This window comes from Pristiophorus japonicus, chromosome 11 (genome assembly GCF_044704955.1).
Source record: "Pristiophorus japonicus isolate sPriJap1 chromosome 11, sPriJap1.hap1, whole genome shotgun sequence".
Classification (NCBI taxonomy): Eukaryota; Metazoa; Chordata; class Chondrichthyes; family Pristiophoridae; genus Pristiophorus; species Pristiophorus japonicus.
The window spans coordinates 113,408,310-113,427,949 of NC_091987.1; the positions used below are offsets into that span (position 1 = coordinate 113,408,310).

The following is a 19,640-nucleotide window of genomic DNA, read 5'->3' on the forward strand; positions in this document are numbered from 1 at the left end:
CCTGATGTCCTGGCCAATATTTATCCCTCAGCCAACATCACTAAAACAGATTATCTGGTCATTATCACATTGCTGTTTAATGGGATCTTTCTGTGCGCAAATTGGCTGCCTCGTTTCTCACATTACAGCAGTGACTACACTTCAAAAGTACTTCATTGGCTGTAAAGTGCTTTGGGACGTCATGAGGTCGTGAAAGGTGCTATATAAGTGCAAGTCTTTCTTTTTTTATGCTTAGAGCAGTTGGGAATGTGAACTGCCCTGAACATAGTGTGATGATGTTCAAGCAAGAGTCGTGACATTGTTACTGAGATTTACCAAGAAACAGTCAGCCTTTGATATCTGAGAAATTCTTTGGCTAGTATATGTTATTGGCCAGTGACCTGACACATAACAGAACATAGTTTGCGATAAGAAGGAACACAGTGAATGTTCAAATTCTCAAATAAAAAATAGAAAATGCTGGAAATACACAACAGGTCATCTTCATCCCTCAGAACAGCATCTGGAAAGAACACTTTGGTTAATATTTTAGCTGTGACCGTTCTTCAGAACTCAGAGTTCCATGCAAAATGGCATCTATATATCTTTCCAGAATTAGGTCTGGGTCTGTTCTTTCTTATACCTTCTGTGAATTTTAAGTCACATTTTCTACCAAATTTGTGCTACAGTTATCTGTGACCTTTTTTCCCAAGTGGCATTGGCAAGTTTTCTGAGTAAACAATGGACCGGAATTTCCTCAGACTGTCTGCTGCTGCACTAACATAACTTCGCTGGAAGTGCGGTGGAACAGCCCTGTTTACGCACGTAAACGTGGTTTTCAGTGAAGTTAGGGTGGTGCATGAACAGAAAGTTAGAGCCAATATCTACAGTTCTGTTTACATGCATGAACCCTTGATCACTAGAGGGTGTATTTCCACGGGGGTTCTCGACAGTGGGGCGAGGGGTGGGAGTAACTCCTGCAGAGAGCTGCAGAAACATCAGACAAATGGCATAAAAGGTAGGCTAAGAAAGAATCTGTAATTATATAGTTCCTTTCATGATCTCAGGACATCCCAAAGAGCTTTACAGTCAATGAAGCACTTTTTAAAGTGTAGTCACTGTTGTAATGTAGGAAACGTAGCAGCCAGTTTGCACACAACAAGCTTCCACAAACAATGTGATAACGACCAGATATATGTTCTTAGTGATGTTGGTTGAGGGATAAATATTTGCCAAGACACCGTGAAGAATTTCCCTTTTCTTCTTCAAATAGTGTTGTGGGATCTTTTATGTCAACCTGAGAGAGCGGACGGGGCCTCGGTTAACTTCTGGCAGCTCAGCACTCCCTCAGTACTGCACTAAAATGTCAGCCTAGATTATGTGCCCAAGCCTCTGGAGTGGGACTGAAACTTCTGACCCAGAGGTGAGTGTACTACCAACTGAGCCATGGCCGGCATCTAACCAAAAGGACAGCCACTGTGTTTCTGGGAGAAAGAAGACATTTGTGAATAATTGGCGAGATTTGAAATGGACAATTCCATTGTATCCCAAGTACACGAAGAGTCCATATTGATGAACACAATGGGAAATAAGTCCACTCTATTCACTAGAAATAATGATTTTCAAATCCCTCTAATTTTTGGACTCTGTGCAGGTTAGATACTATCCCTCAACTTAATGCTCTTAAACACTTTGTTTGTCAAAACTCCTCTTGATAACACAATGGGTAAGTGCAGTGCCTATTGAAATACTGAGTCATGCAGATTAAAAATATTGTGGATTCAATTATTGGTCCGTGGGCTGGAGAGGGGAAAAACACAACCAAGGCCCCTTCTCCTGATCTCTATGCAGTTACTTTAGCTATAAGAATGTGAGCATATAAGGTGGATGCAGAAAGTAGAGTTAAATTCCCAGAATTGATGTAGCTCACCTTAATTAACACAAAAATCCTCTCTCCTCAAAAAATATAATGGCTTGCTTCAATGTAGCTATATCTGGTAAAGAGGTAAACATACAAGCTAGGCCTACCACTGTCATCAGAGTTGTCAAATGTTGGACAAATCCTATGTGTGAGATTTTCAATCACGAGCCATGTACCCAAGTGCTCGACTTGTGCCAAAAAGCACAAAACTTGCTAACGTAACAAGCTGAGTTTATCTTATAAACACGAACAGCCAAGTGGCATTACTATATTCTTCTTGCCTTTTTTTTTCTTATTGTCTTTTTTCTCATATATTTTTCTTTCTCTTTTCTACTTTTTCTCTTTCTTTCTTCTGTTTCTCTCTTCACAGCCCACTTGGCTGTGAGATTTCCAAGTGCTTTCTCTTGTAACTATGGAGATAGGCTATCCCGGTATTCATAGCTGTAGCAAAAGAACTCTATTGAAACTATTGACCATCCGCCAAGAGAAGTGCCAGGAATTACAATTGGACATGCGAGATTGCAGTCCTGAGGCATAGGAGCAGTCCATCACAATCTCAGAGTTCAATCTCTAGGTGAATGGTGGAGGGTCGTTAAGCCTGAATGCTTATGCAGCTTAAAGGAATTTCATTTTACAAACCTTCCGCATAGCTTTATCTAGCATGACCCATTTTTCCTGATAAACCACGTTCTATCAAGTTACTATTGTTAATAATTATAGAAAACAGCATGTTCTCCTGTAGTATTGTTGACAGATAAAAATAAATAGTGAGTGTCTCTGCCTCTTCCTGTAACTGTCCCGCCGCATGTCACCTACATTATCATTCTTTCTGTTCTGTGTTCTATCTTTCTGCTTGTCTGCAACTCTTTTTGCTCTCTTTTCCATATATCCTTCTCACATTTTTCTCTGTCATCTCTATGTTTGACTATGGTCTGCCTTTGTATAAATGTCCCCTGAAATCTTTTATTCCCCCTGTATACTCTGATACACTTTAAATCTTTCACACAAAAGCTAAAAGCTCCTTGGCAGTAACATTGGCATAACCTTATCACATTTGGTGATAGCTTGCTATGTAACTCAGCACTCTATACATTCAATCATAATGCATATCTAAAGAACTCTGGTCATTTTTTTTAGTTATTAATTAAACGCAGAATAATAGCTGTATTTTATTGGAGAGGAAGTCACAAGTAGGTGATTCAACTGCAGCCATAAGCCACAAGAACCTTTCATTAACCGTCTGTAAAGGCATAATAATGGCCATCATGTCATTTTAATGATGACTAAATTATCTTTCTGAATGACTGTGGTTTGCATTTCTAATGGGCACGAATATGGCTTTTGTGAAGCCAAGCTTTAATTGACAGGCACAACCACAGACCATACATCGGAATTGCTGCATGAGCTGATTGATCCAAAGTGTACTACATTCTGCTGTCATTCTGTTTTTTATCCCATTCCCTCAGCTAGCTTGCAAAGAGCTGCCTCAAAGTTGACATATTCTACTGAGGAGCTATATGCCTTAATAAAAATGCCGAACTTCAGATCTGAGGAAGGGAGGGTTTCCAGCACTTGTACTGTTAGCGCCTGTATTGGAGGAATTATCAATGTAAACTGAGTGACTTCAGAGCATCTGTTAATGCAAAGCTTTCAGTACAGTAACTGCAAAATACCTGCTTCTGGGGAACTCAATGAGAGCTCAGCATGATAACCACAGTTTTAGTACCTTCTTAAACAGGAAATGAATCTTTCAATCTCATACCACACAATGAAATAGTCATCCAGACGTGCTGATTTGGAGGCTTGTGAACTGTGCCTGTGAAAATAAAAATGATGTCCTTCAACATTTAGGGAGTACTGGCTAAATGAGCATCAATTTTTGGCACTGAAACACAGCTGCAGATCCACATGTCATAAAGCAGGTTTGGGTGGAAACAAAAATTCAAGTGAACATCATCTTCATCATCAAACCTGGCAGAAGAGGAGACAATGCTGTAAAGATCACCACAGAAAAAGACAATTTTGCAAGCTGGTCTGGGTTGACCAATAATGGGGGGGCTTCTCAACAACTTAAGGCCACTTTATATATCGGTTATTGGGGAAATTATGTCAAAATTATCTCTTAATTTGGCCATCCAATGGCTGACATGTGTTAAAACCCATCACCAGGGCCAAAAATCCATGGCACTTCAAATGCACTCTGAGCATGTTCCGGCCTTACATTCCACAGGGCCTAGTAACGAGTGGAGCTTCCGTCATACCAAACAAAGCCATGGGCATAAAAAGGACTGGGGTCAAAGGAATCTCAATGCCCAGCCTAATAAACAATGGGCAGTTCTATGGCAGCTGATACAGTGGGTGAGACCAGACCAACTAGCCCAGTGAATGGTAGGAATGGCCACCACCTGGGGGCCTAGGCTTCGGTCATGGCCTAGATCGCTGAAGATAAAAGGTACATTTGTTTTGAGGGGGCACTGGTGGCTGTTTTCTGGCTGTTTCCCCCCGCAGTATGTGGTCTCCTTCCACGAGTGCTCAACCCAGATATATGCCCCTAGTGCTCTGAGTGGCCACCCGGGACATTTAAATGAAGGGGCCTTCTTCTTACCCAGTCAACTTTGGCAGGGGCAGCACTCGAAGTCCCGGGTGAGCACATCTCTGCAATCACACCCGGCTGCAGGCCTTACAGATTTTCACCATGCTTAAGGTTCTCGATAAAAAGTTACAAACATTTTTACATTGGTAGAGTATCTGTCTGATATGGAGTGCACACTTTCTCCTCATTGGGACAAAACCCACCCACTGAAGAGCTTGTGTCCATGTTGGAACAGCCAAGGCTTGCGGACCCACAAGTGTGTGCAGGGACATAGCTGGAGCTTCATCAGCTAAAACCACAGTCAGTCAACACACAGGGCTGATCTGCTTCCTGATGCTTGTCCATCCAGGACCACCCAACACATTAAGGCACTGGCTTGCAGGCAGGGTTTTCTGGAACAAGTGGGAAGAATCTCAGCCTCCGGTCACTGGTCTACCTGTACAAGATCCATTAGTGAGTTAGGCTAGTCAATTATCAGGAGCAGCCTAGAGTACTATGGACTGCTTGGAGAAGGTGTCAGCTTTGGCTTAGTGGTAGCATTCTCGCCTCTGAGTCAGCAGGTCAAGTCCCACTCTCTGAGACTTGAGCACACTTTCTAGGCTGATACACAAGTGCAGCACTGAGAGAGAACTGTACTGTCAGAGTTGCTGTCTTTCAGATGAGACGATAAACCAAGACCAAGTCTGCCCTCTCAGCTGGATGTAAAAGATCCCATGGCACTATTGTGAAAAAGAGCAGGGGAGTTCTCTCCGGTATCCTGACTAATATTTATCCCTCAAATAGCCTACTAAAAATATAAATTATCTGGTTATGGGGTACTGAGGTGAATGATCAGCCATGATCTTATTGAATGGTGGTGCAGGCTCGAAGGGCCGAATGGCCTACTCCTGCACCTAGTTTCTATGTTTCTATGTTATTCTCACATTGCTGTTTGTGGAACCTTACTGTGCGTAAATTGGCTGGCGCATTTCCTACAGGACAACAGTAACTACACTTCAAAAGTACTTAATTGGCTGTGAAGCACTTTGGGGCGACCTGAGGTCATAAAAGGTGCTATATATATGCAAATCTTTCTTTCTTTTAGATCTTGACTTTGTGCGGTAATATAAAATGGGTGATAGTGAATTTACCCCCATGACTCAGGTATTGGATTTCCGGGTTTGCCACTGTGGATTGGCTTGTTTCCGAAAGTCTGCAGGCTTGTCATCTTGGAGCAATTTTGGCCCCAAGGAGGTCCCACTTACCTCCCGCCCAAGAGGGAAATTCCCTCGTTGAGTCATTAGACAAGTGACAAGCATTGTTTAAGCCTTCACTCAACATACAGGCTGTGCCTGGATCTCCATGTGAGTGTAATGCTACCATCCTCCTGACCATACTATAGACATACATCCCACCTCAATAAATGCCAAGTCCACCATTTTGAGGTGTAGGACTTCAGGAGAAGCTCCTTGCCTCTCTTCAATCCAAGGAATGAATCCTGAAGATCTTTTATGACATGTTGACAACTGGGAGTGATCTGATGGTGGGCAGCAAGCGAGATATAAAGAGTGTTTAAAAGTGACTTTGAAACAGTGTAAGATAGATGTCCATAAGTGGGAACAACTTGCTCAAGATAAGAAAGCCTGCCGAAAAACCATGTATGAAGGCAACCCCTACTATGATGCCCGTCGCATTGCTGATGCTGAATGTAAATGCCAACTGAGGAAGTCCCACCTGAAAAATCAAGTTCCCCAACCTGGTGTATCTGGGATTTATCGTTCAATCTGCAGACGCTCATTCTGAGTAAAAAGCGGTCTCATCATTCATCGAGGAACTAACTGACGAAAATGAAATGATATTCTGGCTGTCTTCTTCAATGCCAAATGACAAACAAACGATTGCCTTAAGCTGACAGGCAGACCGAACCGGCTCCGTGCTTTATTTTTTAAATGTTCACATTTGCAGCTTCTGAGCCACGAGTACACTCAACACCGAGGCCTGCCAACACCGGCTTCTTTAAGTTGGGCTGAAACTTACTGGAGAGGATTCTTCTCTTTTTTTTCAAATTTCAAAGCCTCTTTCCTGTGTTGCTGCCTAACTACAGATGAAATAGAACTACATTTAATTAGGCAGTAATTTTAACGCTGTATGGTAATTGGAACAGGACTTGGGTTGAAAAAAGTTTAACTCAGACATGGCTGCATCGATTCTTTCAATATAACAAATCCAACTTTAAAGGATGTGATGCATCTTGTGCAGTTTATGTTAGGATCCTCTTTTCCCAGAGAGTAGGGAGCCTCTGGAATGCGTTGCCGGCTAGTGCGAAGTGCACTCACTCTCTGTACGTCTTGAAGAGGGAGCTGGTAGGGGCAGTGACCGTACCATATGGAAGGTAAATGTCTTTATAAATAAGACTTGGTCCATGCAATCTCCTGGACTGGGTTTGATCGCCTAAGGGGGTCAGAGAGGAATTTTTGAGAATATTTTTCCCCTTATTGGCCCTGTTTTTTTTCTTTGTTTGTTTGCCTCTCCTAGGAGATTACATGATGGTGGGGGAGATGGTGGGAGAGGGTAGGAACTATCTAGTCATGATGCTGCAGCCATCATGCGGGTGGGGCAGACTTGATGAACCAGCTGGTCTTTCCCACCTGTCAATTTTCTTTGTCCGTACAGATCAGGCTACTTAAGGTATGGTGCCATAAGGAATAGTTTCAAATAGTACATGTATGTATATTTGTAAATATATTTAAATTGCAAAGGCAAAATCTTTTTTAGTGCACAGATCAATACAAAATGGTAGTCATGATGTCATAGAAAACATAGAAAATAGGTGCAGGAGTTGGCCATTCGGCCCTTCGAGCCTGCACCACCATTCAATAAGATTAGCTCAAAGCGCCTGACAATGTAATTTTGGAGCAATTTACATCAGAACTCTATATGACTGAGAGTTGACAGAGTGTATGTTGGATTTAAACTCTATGCAGTCCTCACACTATGGCATGGTGACAGTTACATAAAAATATAAGAAATAGGAGCAGGAGTAGGCCATTTGGCTCCTCGAGCCTGCTCCGCCATTCAATAAGATCATGGCTGATCTGATCATGGACTCAGCTCCACTTCCCTGCCCAATCCCCATAACCCTTCACTCCCTTTTCACTAAAAAATCTGTCTATCTCCACCTTAAATATATTCAATGACCCAGCCTCCACAACTCTCTGGGGCAGAGAATTCCACAGATTTACAACCCTCTGAGAGAAGAAATTTCTCCTCAGCTCAGTTTTAAATGGGCGACCCCTTATTCTGAAACTATGCCCCCTAGTTCTAGATTCCTCTGCGAGGGGAAACATCCTCTCTGCATCTACCTTGTTGAGCCCCCTTATTATCTTATACATTTCAATAAGATCACCTCTCATTCTTCTAAACTCCAAGGAGTATAGACCCAACCTACTCAACCTTTCCTCATAAGTCAACCCCTTCATCTCAGGAATCAATCTAGTGAATCTCTTCTCTAAAATGCCTCCAATGCAAGCATATGCCTCCTTAAATAAGGAGTCCAAAACTGTACGCAGTACTATAGGTGTGGCCTCACCAATACCCTGTACAGTGTATCAGGACTTCCCTACTTTTATACTCTATCCCCCTTGCAATAAAGGCCAACATTCCATTTGCCTTCCTGATTACCTTCTATACCTGCATACTAACTTTTTGTGTTTCATGCACAAGGACCCCCAGGTCCCTCTGTACTGCAGCATTTTGTAATCTCTCTCTATTTAAATAATAATTTGCCTTTTTATTTTTCCTGTCAAAGTGGATAACCTCACAATTTCCCACATTATACTCCATCTGCCAAATGTTTGCCCACTTAGCCTGTCTATATCTCTTTGAAGATTTTTTGTGTCCTCTTCACAACTTGCTTTTCTACCTATCTTTGTTTCATTAGCACATTTGGCTACATTACTCTCAGTCCCTTCATCCAAGTCATTAATATAAATTGTAAATAGTTGAGGCCCCAGCACTGATCCCTGCGGCACCCCACTAGTTACCGTTTGCCAACCAGAAAATGACCCATTTATCCCGACTCTCTGTTTTCTGTTAGCTAGCCAATCCGCTATCCATGCATATTACCCCAAACCCTGTGAGCTTTTATCTTGTGCAGTAACATGTTATGTGGTACCTTATTGAATGCCTTCTAGAAATCCAAATACACCACATCCACTGGTTCCCCCTTATCCACCCTGCTCATTAAATCCTCAACGAACTCCAGCAAATTTGTCAAACATGATTTCCCTTCCATTAAACTATGCTGACTCTGCTTGGCTGTATTATGCTTTCCCGCTACTGCTTCCTTAATAATGAAATCCAGCATTTTACCGACAACAAATGTTAGGCTAACTGGTCTACAGTTTCCTGCTTTCTGTCTGCTTCCTTTTTTAAATAGGGGTGTTACATTTACGATTTTCCAATCCGCTGGGACCTCCCCAGAATTCAGGGAATTTTGGTAGATTACAATCAATGCATCCACTATCTCTGCAGCCACTTCTTTTAAACCCTGGATGCAAGCCATCAGGTCCAAGAGACTTGTCCACCTTTAGTCCCATTATTTTACAGAGGACTTTTTCTTTAATGATAGTGATTGTTTTAAGTGCCTCCCTCCCAAAAGCCCCTTGATTATCTATTATTGGGATGTTTTTAATATCTTCTACCATGAAGACCGATACAAAATCAAAGTCTCTGTCATTTCCTTGTTCCCCATTATTAATTCCCCAGTCCATTTCTTCTAAGGGACCAACATTTAGTTTAGCCACTTCCTTCCTTTTTATACACCTGTAGAAACTCTTACTACCTGTTTTTATATTGTTAGCAACAGTTACACATCAGTTGCTAACCATGCCCCGAGGGGCTGACCTCACTATAATAAGGTGAGGTCAGTTCATTTACGTCATTTGTCGGAGCTGCCAGAACATGGCATGTGTTGCACTGAGAGTGGACTGAGTTCGTAGAGCAGGATTTCCTGCACAAGCAGCTCTGAAAAGACCCTTAAATGCGAACATCTTTTCAGATTGCAAAATGGTTGGGGGCAGAATGGTCCTGTTCAAAAACCAAGCTGCAATGGAAGATTGGCCTGCAACAATATGTCTCTCCTTTTGGAGGGCAGGGCTATCCTGTAATAAAGATTACAGCTGAAGCAGCATGGAGACACTGGGACATTGGGTTTCAATGCAATCTCACCTGTGGCTCAAACGTGGGAGCAGGTGAGGGTGACATTTTCTGACTTACTCACGGTTGCCAAGGTAAGTTTGCAAACATGTGGCAATATGTTGCCTTGAGAAGATTCTTTACTGCTCCTCACTGCCGATGTGGTTCACCAGCTCAGAGGGATAATGCTGACACTTTTGCCAAATGCTGATCTTTATAAATGCATAGGCATGAACATTTTCTCTCGTCTTGCAGTGCCAGGTTGCCATTCTTCTAAATTCATTCTTGGGATGTGAGATTTGTAAGCAAGACTGGCATTTATTGCTCTTGAGGAGGTGGTAAGCCTTGCTCTTGAACCGCTGCAGTCCATGCGATGAATGTACTACCACAGTGCTGTTAGGTAGGGAATTCTAGGATTTTGACCAGCAGCCTTGGAGGAATGACGATATATGTCCAAGTGGGGATGCTGTGTGACTTGGAGGGAAACCTGGAGGTGATGATGTACCTGCTGCCGTTGTCCTTCTAGTTGGTGGAAGTGACAGGTTTGGGAAGAGGTGTCGAAGAAGCCTTGGCGCCTTGCTGCAGTGCTTCCTGTAGCTAGTACACATTGCAGCCACGGTATACTGATGTTAGAGGGAGTGGATGTTTAAGGTGGAGGATGGGCTACCGATGAAGCGGATTGCTTTGTCCGGGATGGTGTTGAGCTTCTTGAGTGTTGTTGCAGCTGCATTCATCCAGGCAAGTGGAGAGTATTCCACCACACTTGTAGGTGGAGAGTCAGGTGGTGAGACACTCTTTACAGAATACCCAGCCTCAGACATGTCAAGATTTTGCCTGTATTGGTCACTAAATAGATCAAGAATCAAGCACCAAGTAGTATGCATGGATGCCAACCTAGAAAACTAGCCAAAGCTGACCAACAACCTCAAAACAAGTTGACAACTCAAGAACAGCCCTGCTTAGAAACCAATGAGTAGTGAAAACAAAAAGACTTGCATTCATATAGCGCCTTTCACAGCCTCAGGATGTCCGAGAGAGAGAAAAGCGGGAGTCGGCGAGAGGCAGCGGCCTATAAAGGCCCAGCAGTCGGGCAGTCCGGGGAGCGTCGAGAGAGGCGGGAGTCGGCAAGAGGCCGCGGCCTATAAAGGCCCAGCAGTCGGGCAGTCCGGGGAGCGTTGAGAGAGGCGGGAGTCGGCAAGAGGCCGCGGCCTATAAAGGCCCAGCAGTCGGGCAGTCCGGGGAGCGTTGAGAGAGGCGGGAGTCGGCAAGAGGCTGCGGCCTATAAAGGCCCAGCTTGTACAGTTCCAGCTGGGAGAGAAAGCGAAAAAGAAGTAGAAACAAATCAAAAGGTGACGTCACAGCCAAGGGGGTAAGTGATTGGCTGGTGATTGGTGAGTAGCTTTTCTTTTTCTTTTTTATATCAGTCAGTAACTTTTAACATTGTTGTTGCCAATTTAAGTGTATCTAAGGGTTAAGTCATGGCAGGAGAGCTCAGTCACATGATATGCTCTTCCTGTACCATGTGGGAACTCAGGGACACTTCCGGTGTCCCTGACGACTACATCTGCAGGAAGTGTATCCGCCTCCAGCTCCTGACAGTCCACGTTGCGGAGTTGGAGCTGAGGGTGGATTCACTCTGGAGCATCCACGATACTGAGAATGACGTGAGTATCACGTGTAGTGAGTTGGTCTTATCGCAGGTGAAGGGTCCACAGCCAGATAGGGAATGGAAGACCAGCAGGAAGAGCAGTGCAATGAAGGTAGTGCAGGGGTCCCCTGCGGTCATCCCCCTGCAAAACAGATACACCGTTTTGAGTACTGTTGAGGGGGATGACTCATCAAGGGAGGGCAGCAGCAGCCAAGTTCATGGCACTGTGGCTGGCTCTGTTGCACAGGAGGGCAGAAAAAAGAGTGGGAGAGCGATAGTGATAGGGGATTCAATTGTGAGGGGAATAGATAGGCGTTTCTGCGGCCGCAACCGAGACTCCAGGATGGTATGTTGCCTCCCTGGTGCAAGGGTCAAGGATGTCTCGGAGCAGGTGCAGGACATTCTAAAAATGGAGGGAGAACAGCCAGTTGTCGTGGTGCACATTGGTCCCCAACGACAAAGGTAAAAAAAGGGATGAGGTCCTACAAAACGAATTTAAGGAGCTAGGAGCCAAATTAAAAAGTAGGACCTCAAAAGTAGTAATCTCGGGATTGCTACCAGTGCCACGTGCTAGTCAGAGTAGGAATCGCAGGATAGCGCAGATGAATACGTGGCTTGAGCAGTGGTGCAGCAGGGAGGGATTCAAATTCCTGGGGCATTGGAACGGGTGCTGGGGGAGGTGGGACCAGTACAAACCGGATGGTCTGCACCTGGGCAGAGGGAAACAAAAAGGAGACAAAAGCAAAAGAGAGAAAGGAGGTGAGGAAAAGTGGAGGGCAGAGAGACCCAAGGCAAAGAATAAAAAGGGCCACTGTACAGCAAAATTCTAAAAGGACGAAGGGTGTTAAAAAAACAAGCCTGAAGGCTTTGTGTCTTAATGCAAGGAGTATCCGTAATAAGGTGGATGAATTAACTGTGCAAATAGATGTTAACAAATATGATGTGATCGGGATTACGGAGACGTGGCTCCAGGATGATCAGGGCTGGGAACTCAACATCCAGGGGTATTCAACATTCAGGAAGGATAGAATAAAAGGAAAAGGAGGTGGGATAACATAGCTGGTTAAAGAGGAGATTAAGGCAATAGTTAGGAAGGACATTAGCTTGGATGATGTGGAATCTGTATCGGTAGAGCTGCAGAACACCAAAGGGCAAAAAACGTTAGTGGGAGTTGTGTACAGACCTCCAAACAGTAGTAGTGATGTTGGGGAGGGCATCAAACAGGAAATTAGGGGTGCATGCAATAAAGGTGCAGCAGTTATAATGGGTGACTTTAATATGCACATAGATTGGGCTAGCCAAACTGGAAGCAATACATAGAAACATAGAAACATAGAAAATAGGTGCAGGATGAGGCCATTCGGCCCTTCTAGCCTGCACCGCCATTCAATGAGTTCATGGCTGAACATGCAACTTTAGTACCCCATTCCTGCTTTCTCGCCATACCCCTTGATCCCCCTAGTAGTAAGGACTTCATCTAACTCCCTTTTGAATATATTTAGTGAATTGGCCTCAACTACTTTCTGTGGTAGAGAATTCCACAGGTTCACCACTCTCTGGGTGAAGAAGTTTCTCCTCATCTCGGTCCTAAATGGCTTACCCCTTATCCTTAGACTGTGACCCCTGGTTCTGGACTTCCCCAACATTGGGAACATTCTTCCTGCATCGAACCTGTCTAAACCCATCAGAATTTTAAACGTTTCTATGAGGTCCCCTCTCATTCTTCTGAACTCCAGTGAATACAAGCCCAGTTGATCCAGTCTTTCTTGATAGGTCAGTCCCGCCATCCCGGGAATCAGTCTGGTGAACCTTCGCTGCACTCCCTCAATAGCAAGAATGTCCTTCCTCAGGTTAGGAGACCAAAACTGTACACAATACTCCAGGTGTGGCCTCACCAAGGCCCTGTACAACTGTAGCAACACCTCCCTGCCCTTGTACTCAAATCCCCTCGCTTTGAAGGCCAACATGCCATTTGCTTTCTTAACCGCCTGCTGTACCTGCATACCAACCTTCAATGACTGATGTACCATGACACCCAGGTCTCGTTGCACCTCCCTTTTTCCTAATCTGTCACCATTCAGATAATAGTCTGTCTCTCTGTTTTTACCACCAAAGTGGATAACCTCACATTTATACACATTATACTTCATCTGCCATGCATTTGTCCACTCACCTAACCTATCCAAGTCACTCTGCAGCCTCATAGCATCCTCCTCGCAGCTCACACTGCCACCCAACTTAGTGTCATCTGCAAATTTGGAGATACTACATTTAATCCCCTCGTCTAAATCATTAATGTACAGTGTAAACGGTAGAGGAGGATTTCCTGGAGTGCATAAGGGATGGTTTTCTGGACCAATATGTCGAGGAACCAACTAGGGGGGTGGCCATCTTAGACTGGGTGTTGTGTAATGAGAGAGTATTAATTAGCAATCTCGTTGTGCGAAGCCCCTTGGGGAAGAGTGACCATAATATGGTGGAATTCTGCATTAGGATGGAGAATGAAACAGTTAACTCAGAGACCATGGTCCAGAAATTAAAGAAGGGTAACTTTGAAGGTATGAGGCGGGAATTGGTTTGGATAGATTGGCGAATGATACTTAAGGGGTTGACTGTGGATGGGCAATGGCAGACATTTAGAGACCGCATAGATGAAATACAACAATTGTACATTCCTGTTTGGCATAAAAATAAAAAAGGGAAGGTGGCTCAACCGTGGCTATCAAGGGAAATCAGGGATAGGATTAAAGCCAAGGAAGTGGCATACAAATTGGCCAGAAATAGCAGCGAACCCGGGGATTGGGAGAAATTTAGAACTCAGCAGAGGAGGACAAAGGGTTTGATTAGGGCAGGGAAAATGGAGTACGAGAAGAAGCTTGCAGGGAACATTAAGACGGATTGCAAAAGTTTCTATAGATATGTAAAGAGAAAAAGGTTAGTAAAGACAAACGTTGGTCCCCTGCAGTCAGAATCAGGGGAAGTCATAACGGGGAACAAAGAAATGGCAGACCAATTGAACAAGTACTTTGGTTCGGTATTCACCAAGGAGGACACAAACAACCCTCCGAACATAAAAAGGGGTCAGAGGGTCTAGTAAGGAGGAGGAACTGAGGGAAATCCTTATTAGTCGGGAAATTGTGTTGGGGAAATTGATGGGATTGAAGGCCGATAAATCCCCAGGGCCTGATGGACTGCATCCCAGAGTACTTAAGGAGGTGGCCTTGGAAATAGCGGATGCATTGACAGTCATTTTCCAACATTCCATTGACGCTGGATCAGTTCCTATCGAGTGGAGGGTAGCCAATGTAACCCCACTTTTAAAAAAAGGAGGGAGAGAGAAAACAGGGAATTATAGATCAGTCAGCCTGACCTCAGTAGTGGGAAAAATGATGGAATCAATTATTAAGGATGTCATAGCAGCGCATTTGGAAAGAGGTGACATGATAGGGCCAAGTCAGCATGGATTTGTGAAAGGGAAATCATGCTTGACAAATCTTCTGGAATTTTTTGAGGATGTTTCCAGTAGAGTGGACAAGGGAGAACCAGTTGATGTGGTATATTTGGACTTTCAGAAGGCTTTCGACAAGGTCCCACACAAGAGATTAATGTGCAAAGTTAAAGCACATGGGATTGGGGGTAGTGTGCTGACATGGATTGAGAACTGGTTGTCAGACAGGATGCAAAGAGTAGAGTAAATGGGTACTTTTCAGAATGGCAGGCAGTGACTAATGGGGTACCGCAGGGTTCTGTGCTGGGGCCTCAGCTGTTTACACTGTACATTAAAGATTTAGAAGAGGGGATTAAATGTAGTATCTCCAAATTTGCAGAATGCACTAAGTTGGGTGGCAGTGTGAGCTGCGAGGAGGATGCTATGAGGCTGCAGAGTGACTTGGATAGGTTAGGAGAGTGGACAAATGCATGGCAGATGAAGTATAATGTGTATAAATGTGAGGTTATCCACTTTGATGGTAAAAACAGAGAGACAGACTATTATCTGAATGATGACAGATTAGGAAAAGGAGAGGTGCAACGAGACCTGGGTGTCATGGTACATCAGTCATTGAAGGTTGGCATGCAGATACAACAGGCGGTTAAGAAAGCAAATGGCATGTTGGCCTTCATAGCGAGGGGATTTGAGTACAGGGGCAGGGAGGTGGTTGCTACAGTTGTACAGGGCCTTGGTGAGGCCACACCTGGAGTATTGTGTACAGTTTTGGTCTCCTAACCTGAGGAAGGACATTCTTGCTATTGAGGGAGTGCAGCGAAGGTTCACCAGACTGATTCCCGGGATGGTGGGACTGACCTATCAAGAAAGACTGGATCAACTGGGCTTGTATTCACTGGAGTTCAGAAGAATGAGAGGGGACCTCATAGAAACGTTTAAAATTCTGATGGGTTTAGACAGGTTGGATGCAGGAAGAATGTTCCCAATGTTGGGGAAGTCCAGAATCAGGGGTCACAGTCTAAGGATAAGGGGTAAGCCATTTAGGACCGAGATGAGGAGAAACTTCTTCACCCAGAGAGTGGTGAACCTGTGGAATTCTCTACCACAGAAAGTAGTTGAGGCCAATTCACTAAATATATTCAAAAGGGAGTTAGATGAAGTCCTTACTACTAGGGGGATCAAGGGGTATGGCGAGAAAGCAGGAAGGGGGTACTGAATTTGCATGTTCAGCCATGAACTCATTGAATGGCGTTGCAGGCTAGAAGGGCCGAATGGCCTGCTCCTGCTCCTATTTTCTATGTTTCTATGTTTCTATGTTTCTATGAAAGCGCTGGTAGACCTTGAAGTGTAATCGTTGTTGTGATGGAAGAAACAGACAACCAATTTGTGCGCGGCAGGGTCCCACAAACAGCAATGAAATAAATGAACAGACCGTCTGGTTTTGATGTTGGTTGAGGGATATATTTTGGCCAGGGGAACAAAACAAGTAGCTACACAGGCTTTGTAACTTAAGCTGTAGGAATACCCAACATTCCTTCACTTGTATCGGAGAAAAAACAATGTACATGCATAACAAACTGAAGGGGATTATCCAAACGTTGAAGGCAAAGATTTGATGTTGCATTTTGTGGAGGCGTCCAGTGTGTGCTTTTCTTGGAAAATAAAAATGACACATTTAGGTGTATGTTAAGCACCTTTATATTTTACAATTGAAAGATTTTTAATCTTAAAAAAAAAGGAAAGCTGTGGCATTTGGATTTTCAATAGATTAATCGCACCATCCCTTCCCCAAAAATAGGTTTTGTGCAGTACGGAATTTTCTAGATTTTGGCACTCTGCTAATTATACCAATACCCAGAAACTCGCTTCCTTGATGTCTGGATACTAAATGGTTTGTGGTAAAATACAATTCCTTAAAAAATTACGTTTAATTTGATCAATGAGCTCTTTTCTGAAATTGCCAAGGCAGCCATTTTGGAGTCTGGATGCTGAACAGCTGGAATATCACATCAAACATTTGGTGGAACTTGCAATCACCTTTAATTTCTATTTTAAAAACTCATGATTTATAAAACCACTGAAAAATGGATTGTGCTGCTAAGGGTAAACATTCCAAGGATTCCTTCCATTACAAGGGCCTCAGCTAGGCAACATTTATGGCACACAGCTCCCTTAACTCATTCTTAGACATGTTGCTATACACATGTGAGGCCAAAAATATCACCATTGATTTTGATAGAGGACCTGTAGGTACCGAAACATCATGTGCAGAGTCCAACAACATTTTGTGAGATCTAAGTTATTTCTACATTATTTACTTTTTCAGGTACTTGCAGATATACACCTATGACAGACCAGGGTTCAAATCAAGTATGAACCATGTGACATATGCAATCCTTCTTAAGATGAGTTTATATTGCACAAAAATCCTTCCAAAGGTGACAGCTTTATATTGTCATTTCTGTACTGTTACTGGTTCAATTCAGGTTCCGGGTGAGCTGCTCTTGGTGTTTAAATCTGGCTCCCTTATCCTGACTGAGTCTGTGAGTCTGCCATGGGGATAAGTGAGCAGGATTCAGCAGGTCTGCCTTATCAATTTCAGTGGCATTAGTTGCTTCAGTAATCCCTCATGTTCTCGGCCTTTTGGCTAAGATCATGCGTAACTGACCTGACAGGGGAGTAACCATGACCCCAAAGTGATTCTCCCTGGATCAGGAAGGTGATTCTCCTATGCTTTTTGGAAATAGGAGGTGGGTGGGGTGGCTTGACCCATCCACCTCCACGGAGGTGTGTGGGGGGCCTGACCCATCCACCTCCATGGCATGAACCTGGTATTGCAGTACTTCCAGGAACGGTGCAGTGGCTCTAGGCCTTTTGGCTAAGAGCATTGGCGCAGAGTGATCCTTGATGTGTGCAAGGTGACCTCTGGCGTTTGTGATTTGACAAAGAATTGGAACGATTGGCTATGAATTAAAAAAAAAAAATCCCTCATGTTCTCGGAACTGACTCACACGGTCCAATATCTACTATCGACAATGATGTAACCCAGGGATTGTAACAATGCACTTGTGAGACGAACTGGACATCATACACTCACACATCCCCCCATGGATGTTTCTCCAATCTTCCGATAGACGAAGGTGAATTCTCTGGTAAGATCAGGTAAAAGTCACATCAAGAAGCTGGGTTATTTTTTCAGATAGTCAGTGGACATACAGAGTGTAATCATAACTCACTTATTCCGCTCAGCTTCTTGTACATAAAGAAAATTATGAATGAGACACATTATTCTACATTGATGGACAGTCTTACTTGTAATTTCAGAATTACCTTTTGTGCAACTACTTAGATATAAGGAATGGAGACTCTGTATCTTGGCCTTCAGCCAAGAACGGAACTTGATTCCAGTGTTCCCTTTTAATCAAATTGATCGGGGGAGGGAAACATTAGGTTGGGTCAGGAACATAAGAACATAAGAACATAAAAAATAGGAGCAGGAGTAGGCCATACGACCCCTCAAGCCTGCTCCGCCATTCAATAAGATCATAGCTGATCATTGCCCTCAACTCCACTTATCCACCCGATCTCCATATCCCTTGATTCCCCTAGACTCCAAAAATCTATCTATCTCCACCTTGAATATATTCAGAGACAGCATCCACAGCTCTCTGGGGCACAGAATTCCAAAGATTCACAACCCTCTGAGTGAAGAAATTCCTCCTCTCTTTCCTCCTTTAAGATACTTCTTAAAACCTATCTCTTTAACCAAGCTTTTGTTCATCTGCTGTAATTTCTTCTTATGTGGCTCGGTGTCAAATCTATCTGTTTTGTCTTATAACACTGCTGTGAAGCACCTTGGGATGATTTACTATATTAATGATGCTATATAAATAAAAGTAGTTGGTGTTGTTAAATGGCCTACCCCTTATCCTGGGACTGCCCCCTAGTTCTAGACACTCCAGCCAGGGAAAACAACCTTTCAGCATCTACCCTGTCAATCCACTGCAGAATTTTTAATGTTTCAATGAGATCACCTCTCATTCTTCTAAACTCCATAGAGTATAGGTCCATTCTACACAATCTCTCATCGTACGATAGCCCTCTCATCCCAGGAATCAATCTAGTGAACCTCCGTTGCACCGCCTCCAAGGAAAGTATATCCTTCCTTAGATAAGGAGACCAAAACTGTGCACAGTACAGGTGTGGTCGCTCCAAGGCCCTGTACAATTGTAGCAAGACTTCCCTTACTCTTGTACTCCAACGCCCTTGCAATAAAGGACAACATAAGAACATAAGAACATAAGAAATAGGAGCAGGAGTAGGCCATATGGTCCCTTGAGCCTGCTCCGCCATTCAATAAGATCATGGTTGATCTGATCATGGACTCAGCTCCACTTCCCTGCCCGCTCCCCATAACCCTTAATTCCCTTATCGTTCAAAAATCTGTCTATCTCCGCCTTAAATATATTCAATGACCAGCTGCCACAGTTCGCTGGGGCAGAGAATTCCACAGATTTACAACCCTCTGAGAGAAGAAATTCCTCCTCATTTGCCTTCCTTAACACTTGCTGTACCTGAATGCTAGCTTTCTGTGTTTCTTGCACAAGGACATCCAAATCTCTCTGAACACCAACATTTAAAAGTTTCTCATTATTTAAAAAATATTCTGTTTTTTTAACTCTTCCTACCCAAGGGCTCAATTTTCCCCAAAGCATTTTTTTGCCATACTTGAAGAGTTACACCCGATTTCTGGGGGCCCAAGTACGCCAAAAAAAAAGTGTTGAAAGTTTCCCCATTGCATCTCTTCATTTTGGCGTGGCCTAGCCCGACCTTTAGTTTTGGGTGTGGAGTCTTGATCTGTGCCAAAAAGATCAGACTG

At 43.7% G+C, this 19,640-nt stretch overlaps 1 pseudogene; it reads left to right on the forward strand.

The window, feature by feature from the left end:
• The first annotated feature begins 17,388 nt into the window (after nt 1–17,388).
• LOC139276573 (U2 spliceosomal RNA) lies at nt 17,389–17,626 on the forward strand (annotated as a pseudogene).
• The last annotated feature ends 2,014 nt before the right edge of the window (nt 17,627–19,640 follow it).